The 8,523-nt window shown below is 35.4% G+C and overlaps 1 non-coding gene across 1 annotated transcript; it reads right to left on the reverse strand.

Annotated features, from left to right (window-relative positions):
• Positions 1-2,572: 2,572 nt before the first annotated feature.
• Positions 2,573-2,645, reverse strand: TRNAR-UCU (transfer RNA arginine (anticodon UCU)). The gene has a single exon. It is a non-coding gene; the product is annotated as a tRNA-Arg (tRNA).
• Positions 2,646-8,523: the final 5,878 nt, after the last annotated feature.

Genomic DNA, 8,523 nt, shown 5'->3' on the forward strand with positions numbered 1-8,523 from the left:
GCCACAAGAAGATTATATAAACATTTTTAGTCTGTAAAAGGATCATGCACCACATTCCCATGAGTCAATTAATGAAGAAGAGAGGTTAGTCAGTTATTTGCATATGACGTCAATGGACTCCGTATGGTCACTCTCTTATCTCATAGGGGTTTGGGAGAGAAGCCTTTCTTCTAGAAGTGGTAGGGTCACAGATGTCCTTTCCATACAAAGTTAGTTGGACAATCGCAAACACCTATGCTGGGATTCGAACTCGTAGCCTCTATGACTGGAGAGAGGGTACGCTAACCACTCGGTCAACCAGGCAGAAGAAGAAGAAAAAAAAAGTGAAGAAGAAGGAAGTATCTTTTCAAAAACTTATGCTGCCTGTTATAAACTTATTATCATAAAATAAAAATCAGCTAACGCCTTTTTATTCCCTTATATAGGGAGTAGGCGATTATCAGCTTATGTTAAATATGTGATGTTTAACATAAGTTGATCCGTTTATAACTTATATATGCAAGACCGTCATAATCCACTAACCCACTGAAGTAATGCCTAGGAGTGACAAGTTTGGAGGGAGAGGGAAAACGACAACCTTGACTGTGAGTTAAAGTTCAGAGATCATATTACAAAAGTGGCTGAAATTGTTTATAGGTCTACCTGGTGACAAACAGAGATAAAGAGGTTATTAAACCTCTTTATAAGGACTTGGTATAGCCCCATCTGGATCTACTCATCTAATCATCTGCATAAATCTAATCATCTGCATCTCTTGGAGATGTGAAAGTGGTGGAAAGAATCCAGAGGCTGTACAGAACCAAGAAGAATGTACGTCTATGGGATGCTACATATGAGGAGTGATTTGTTTGTTACAGAAATTGGTTGATAGGTGGAAAATGCGAGGAACGTGATATATATCTGCAGGCACGCACTCAACAAACAATGCCACGTTTGAAAGAACAACTTAAATGAAAATACAACGTTTTTTTTCATGTCAATTATGTGCTGCAATTTTCCTGTGCTTCTCAGTTTTAAACTTCAGTGTTTTTATTACTGTTTCCTATTTTTAGAAGACACCTGAAGAAGGCTGTCAAAAGCCGAAACTAGTAGTGTTTTATATCATTAAAGCCTTATAATTATTCTCGGTTTTAGTCATTAAATCTCTTATAAAAAAAAAAAATTTAAAAAAAAAAATAATAATAATAATATATATACAGGGTGTCCCAAAATTCACGCAAGAAGTAATTTTGATAGAAAACACAGGTTTTTAATTAAAAATTGTAATTTCTTATTGATTCATAAAGTATACAGTATACGGTTATGCATGGAATAGCATATCGGGTAAATGGCCTCCACGGCTTTGCTGCCACATACGCACTCTTTTGTCGAAATTTTCCATGTCCGTTTTGCATAAATGTTGCTGAATTTCGTTGATACAGCGCCCAATTTCCTCCTTCAAGGCGTCGGTGGTCGTGGGCTTGTTGGCATAAACCTTAGACTTCAGAAAACTCCAAAGAAAAAAAGTCCAACTGCGTTAAGTCACATGATCTGGGCGGCCAATTCTGATCACCAAAACGGGAAATTACACGACCAGGAAATGACTCATGCAGTAATTGAATTGTTTCTCTAGCTGTATGGAACGTGGCACCGTCTTGTTGAAATCACATGTTGTCCACATCCACATCTTGCAATTTAGGCACAAAAAACTGGATTATCATGTTGCCATTAACTGTTATTGCCTTACCAGCCGCATTTTCGAAGAAGAATGGACCGATGATGCCTCCAGCCCAAAATCCGCACCAAACAGTAACATGTTGTGGATGCATTTGTTTCTCAACAATCACTTGTGGATTTTCTGAACCCCAAATGCGACAATTTTGTCGATTGACGAAGCCATCAAGATGAAAATGAGCCTCATCGCTGAAGATGATTTTGTTCAAAAAATAAGCATCCACTTGTTGTTGTTCCATAATCCATTCAACGAACTCTATTCGCTGTGTGTGGTCATTTTTAATAACCCTGAACTGTCAGCTGTCATGCTGTCTTTTGTTTCTCGTTGGCAACACTTTACCACACAAATGGCGTTAAATTTAAATCTTGCGTGAATTTTGGGACACCCTGTATATATATATATATATATATATATATATATATATATATATATATATATATATATATATATATATATATCCACATATCAGAAGAATTATAAATTCTTTTATATACTTCCGTTCATTTAAGAATTATTACTGTACTTTAAAAGTCAATGAAACAGCTCCACCAATTCTTTAAAAAAAAAAAAAAGAAAGAAAAAGTAATACGAGAAATAAGAGATATGAAAATTACAGAAGGAAATACGTAATAAAAATGCAGGAAAAAGAAAAAGATTAAAAAAAAGGAGAAAAATAAAGAGAGAAAAAAATTTTAATGAAGAAAAAAGAAAGGGAAAATTTTAAATCGAAGATAAATTAATAAAAATTGGAAAATTAAGGAAAAGAAAAAAGAAAAAAAATTGTAGAATAAATAAAAAAGGAAGAAGGGGAAATAAAAAAAAAAAAAAAAAGGAAAGAAAAAAAGGGGAAAAAATATTCATCCCTACCGGGACTCGAACCCGGGACCTTTGGATTAGAAGTCCAACGCGCTATCCACTGCGCTACAGGGACATCACGTGGTAATTCCCTTATGAGTATGAAATAAGACAGACTATAATGAGGTGATCAAGGTCATGTCTTATGAACCCGTATAATTTGTTGTGCAAGTTAGAAAACAGTGCATGCGTATAATGTAATCGTTCTTCTCAACTGTTTGCAATTTTATCAGCCATTCACTTTCATAAATCAATAGCTCACCCTCCGTAACTGCGCTGAAAATCCAAAGTTCTCCATTTTATACTCACAGAAATATACTTGAAATGCGCGCGAGCACCCCCGCATATGAGTAAGATGATTTTGTAATCTATTGCTATGGTACAATTATAAGAAACAGGGGCGAAGCACTTGTCAAGGTTTTCGTAACAAGCTCGTTGGACATAACAGTACTGTACTTTCTCCGGATCCCCGTAAAACTTTACCGTACAGCGAAACTCCGTGATACGGTAGTGATGTTACCGGTAACTACTGCGTTTGTTGAATATACTTAGGTAATTTCCAGATTGATTGTCAAAATGCTTACAGGAAATAATTACTTAGCTATAAATGAAGCAAGTTAACATATGCAGCTTAAAGGTCATTTTTGTGGTATAGGTCATATACGTGGATTGATACGGTACAAAGTGCCTTAGACGATAGAAATATAAGATCTGATAATGTTGGAGTCTTACAAATAACAGACTGATTTGGAGGAAAATTGTAGATAGGAAGTTAGTAATGATGTAATTTTTTCATGTAGTACTATCATATCCTGTACACCCCTTGAGGGTACATGGCAGGAATTTGATGATGATGATGATGATGATGAGGTCATTTTTGTAATGAAACTAATTAAGTATCATTTATTAGAAGGTAAAATAGTTTAGATCCTAATAAAAAAAAAAAAAATTGAACCGTTAACACAAATTGAAATATTATCAGCCCATCTATCTAATGGGTCAACGAGTGGACAGATATAGAATCAAAATCTAAGTTGGTGTTTAAGCTACTTAGATTTATTTGTATTTTCGTAAGTGTCCTGTTCCCCTACAGGCCGGCCTACACAGTTGAGGTCTTGGTGGAGTAGGCGAAATAATTATAGGAAAGTGATATACTTACAAGTATTGCAGTGGCACACCTAGGATTTAATCTAGGGGGAGGGGGGCGAGTTGAACGGATAAAAATATATTTAATACAATGAATTTGCATTAAAAATATTTTTATCCGTTCAACTAAAATTCGTTAAATTTTATTCATTAAATTTTATTCATTAGGTAATTATAAAAAAATTTTTAAAGAATAAAATCCAGTTTTCTTTTCTTTTTACAAAGCTCTTGAATTATTTCAGTCGTGGTTACATTAATCTCTGTGTGTGTGTGTGTGTGTGTGTGTGTGTGTGTGTGTATATATATATAGCAAAGTCAGTCCGTTCAATCGTGATTGTGTCATGGTAGATCTAAAATAGGTTTTTAAAAGGAGTAAGTCAGAAAATGACCTTTCACTGACGCATGTTGTTACCGGAAGCGTTGCAAATATTTTTAATAAGTTATAGATGTTAGGATATATCATTTTCACACTTTGAAACTGCATCAACGGCATTTTTGCATGGATCTATTGCAAACGGTTTGTCAAATTTCTTATACCACAACTTGAATTCGGCGTTCAAAATTGCTGGATTTGTAGAAGGCAAATCACCGGCATAAAATTCACACAATTGACGAAAATCTTCCATTGCACTTGCTGTTGGGGCATCTTTTCCATTTGGTAGAAGAGAAAAAAATATTGCGGCGCCGAGTGAAACGTTCATGAAGTTGAGTCAATATTTGGTCAATAAATGGAATGAAATAGTTCTCCTGAAATACTCTTCTGCAGAATCGCCTGGAACTTGGACCTTAATGTTTGTTTTGATGAAGTCCTTGGCTTTTTAATGTCAATATTAAAATTATTGGCTTTTATACACTCTTCATCGTAAACATCTTTAAATGAAGAATCTGGTGTTTCACAAACGATATTTAATTGAGCCACAGCATCATCAACAAAATTTAGGGCAATTAAGAGGTCAGATTTTTGCATTATTTTAGACAATGGTAAGGTGCACGCAAATATTTTTTGCAAGCTAAATAAAGATATTATAAATCTTAAAAGATATTAATATTATAATATTAGAAACAACAAGGACGTCCTGTCTTTCAGAGGTTGAAGAAATTGTGTACCTTTTCAATTATACCAATGCAATTTCTTATTTGTCACAGATATAGCATTTCCAAGTGCCAAATTCAAACTATGTGATGCACAATGAACATATAAAGCTAGTCGATATTATTATTACATAACATCTCCAGGTAGTCCAAAGACATATCGAGGAAGGGCACATACTCTACAACTCTCCGTTTTCACCAACCACAACTACAATCATCATCATCACGCAATTTACAGACAAAAATTACTAGTTGTGGTGGTGTTGGATGTGGGCGGTAGATGGCGTTGATGGAGATGATTCGTAGTAGAGGTTAGGTGTAGAGACAGTTGTAGGTGTCCTCCCGCGATGAGTCTTCGGACTCCTTGGAGGTATCAGGAATAATAATAATAATAATAATAATCATCTACCAACGCTGTCTACCGCCGGCCACTGCCCCCTAGTATTTTCACTGCCACAGACAATCACAAACATCCATGCCCACGGCGGGATTCGAACTCGCAGCCTTTTGCTGGAGAGTCGGCCAACCAGTCCGGATATATAGATAAAAAATTAAATTTTGTGGATAAAAATTAAAACTTTGTTTTAATTTTTATTAAACAAATAAATAAAATGATATAATTATGTTACTATTTACTTTTAATGAGATGGATGAGCTTCTCGACCTTGCAGAGTTGCTGGATATCTGGCTCAATATTGGTCAACTTCAGTCGAAGATCGGCACACACACTAAGACGAATTCTGTATTTTGTTTTTATTTGAAGGAGCGATAAAAATCGTTTCTTGCAAAGATAGGTTGTAGAAAACTGCATGACGATTTTCAACTTCTTCAAATAATTCGGGAAATTCACTTCTCACTGAAGGCGAGATCCAGAATCGAGCCAAACCACGATCACGGAATTGCATTTTAAGCCCACTGTCACTTGAAAGCTCAATTAGCTGCTCTTTTTTCGATAACGAAAGGTAGTTCTCGTGACTGCAAGCCTGAAATGGATTGTGAAATCACAGAAATTTCTTATAAAAATTTATTCGGAAAATGTTTCCAAATTCTGTTTCAGAGTTTTGAGGTGGACACAAACCCTTTCCCCAGTGGTTAAATTCTAAACTAATAAGTTTCGGGGCCCCATACAAAATAACCAATTGTATTTACCTTTTGAATACTATCCGGAGGAAGCTCCAAACCTCCCCGTCCCTTTCATCACGCGTTCGTAATCAAGCTACTGTTGATGTTGACTTTATATACACATTCAAACCTGTAAACAATTGTTGAATAATAACACAACAATGTAAGCATAATTACCGTAAAGGGAGAAAGTCACAAAACAGAAAAATTCCTACAAAATAACCAACTGTATTTACCTATAAATGCGATCTACTGGTCGAGTGTCCAGCAAGTCAGCAAATCTTTCCTTTCGTTAAGCGTATTAATATTATCGCATTGCAACTGATGGGAATTCTGTGAACACAAACTGTCATTACAAACTCGTTTTGTATTATCACTGTCATCCGAGATATTTTTCCGTTTAAAGAAGGTACCAATGTACTTATCCATAATTGAAATACCGTACTTGCTCGCATATAACTCTCACCCCTGATTTTACTTTTCGAAAAAAATAAATTAAAAAGTTTCGCATATGCCTCGCAAATGAAAAAAGCTGAAACACGTTCAGAGCAGAGCGATAGTAACTTGCTCCCGTGGTAAACAACACGCCCTCCCCTAATAGCCACTATATTGCAGAGGCAAGAAACACAAGTACTTTTATTATGTCAGTGAATAAGGTATAAGCAGTCTGTGTAATATATTTCTCAACAAATAGTGCAATTAGAGACAACTGGGATAAAAATTACACTAATTGATAAATCACATGTCCCCTCATACAGAAACTATCCTGTATATATAGACTCAAGCAAAACCATATGTTGCACCAGCGAACACAGTATCTAACTAAAAACTATTGTTATTAATTAGATTGTGTGAGTTCGCTCGGCAGCAATAAAATTCAACCGAAAGTGTTAAAATTCGTAAACGTGTTAAAACTAAGATATATTTAAATATATAGTGAATGCTGTTATGGCAGTTTCACATATTATTGGAATTCGGTTGAAGAGAGTTAGCATTTAAACTCAATTGTCAGCTTGCTTTTTGCGCGATTTTCGAAAAATATATACGGTAAATACTGAAGTTAACTCACAACACATTTTGTCTAGCACTTCTGAAGATATATTGAGCCTTGGTTGAAGGAGGAAAACCTTCAACAATAAAAATCAATAAACAATAAACAATTGGTTGAAATGTGGTCATGTGGACAACACATGTTCACTTCAAATCTGACAAAATAGTAAGGGAAGGTGGAAGCAATAAAAGCATATTGTTTTTCACTTCACCCCTCTTTTATTACTCGTCATTCTGCCGCTACAAAATAGTGGCAGAATGTTCATGGAATGAACATTCTGCCACTATTTTTTTTAAAGTATTCATTTTATTTTAATAATTTTTACTTACTTATTCAATTTTAATTTGTTTTGTTTGAATGATTAAAATATATAGATTTATTTGGTTAATTTAAGCTTTTGGACCACCTGTGGTCCGCGGACCATAGGTTGAGAAACACTGCTATAGGGTTCTCTCACCTTATGTGATCCCTAATTCATAAGTAGTATAGAAATAGAAGACATGACACAACATAAATAAAAAAAAAGTATTTTGGAAAATTTTCTAGTGTTTTTTAACTTTTTCTTTTTTTTTGGGGGGGGGGTCCCCTTGGCCCCCTCCCTGGGTGCGCTACTGCTGTATTGGCCTTTTCAGCTGCTGCAGATTTCAGAGGAATGTTTCTTTTTTGTCCCCCCCCTCTCTGTTGGAACGTGTTTTATACACGCAAAGTTGACTGCACTGTGCCAGTGCCGTAACGAGGGCGTAGCGAAAGAGGCACTCGCCACGGGCGCAAGTAGGTTTGAGGCGCAAAACATAAAAAATAAAAATAAATAAATAGATATAAAAGTCCGCTATTTTATATTGTATTTTTAAATTTCGGCAATACGCCGCTTTAAACACACCGCAACTCATTTTGATGGGGTTAATAATATTTAACATATTGCATTTAGTAAAATTTAACTTGTTACATTTAAATTTTTCAAAATTTTTGTCATTTTTGGGTTAGGGGGGCGCAAGTTAGAAACTTGCCACAGGCGCTTCATACCCTCGTTGCTGTACTGCACAGTACACATGAAAGAGACAAACAGTGTGTGTGTGTGTGTGTGTGTGTGTGTGTGTGTGTGTGTGTGTGTGTGTGTGTGTGTGTGTGTGTGTGTGATTATCACTTAATGAACGGGTTATATGGCAAGAAGCAGAGTTTTTCCAAACGATGTCTTCACAGAACTTGTGAAGACATCGTTTGGTAACAATGAAGACATTGTTAAGTAACTGTCCCTTTGTGCCAAAGTCTAATTCATAGCTGTTGCAGGGGTATGTCGATCGCAGACAAAACGCTCAGCAACAACCAGGAACTCGAAGAATTTCCCAGGTGGGAAATTGAAAAAAGAATAGAAAATAAAAAAAAAGAAAAAAGAAAAAAGAATATGCCACATTATTTTTCGTCCAGGGTGCCAGAAAGTTTAATGGTAACTCTGTTTGGGATTATTTAAATAGGTTCTTTGGTATAATTGTAGTGTTTAAGTTGCAGAAAGGGAAACTTTTTATGGTGTCGTTATTTTTCATGG

The sequence above is a fragment of the Typopeltis vanoorti genome, chromosome 12 (genome assembly GCF_054136105.1).
Source record: "Typopeltis vanoorti isolate ZY-2024b chromosome 12, IOZ_Tvanoo_1.0, whole genome shotgun sequence".
Classification (NCBI taxonomy): Eukaryota; Metazoa; Arthropoda; class Arachnida; order Uropygi; family Thelyphonidae; genus Typopeltis; species Typopeltis vanoorti.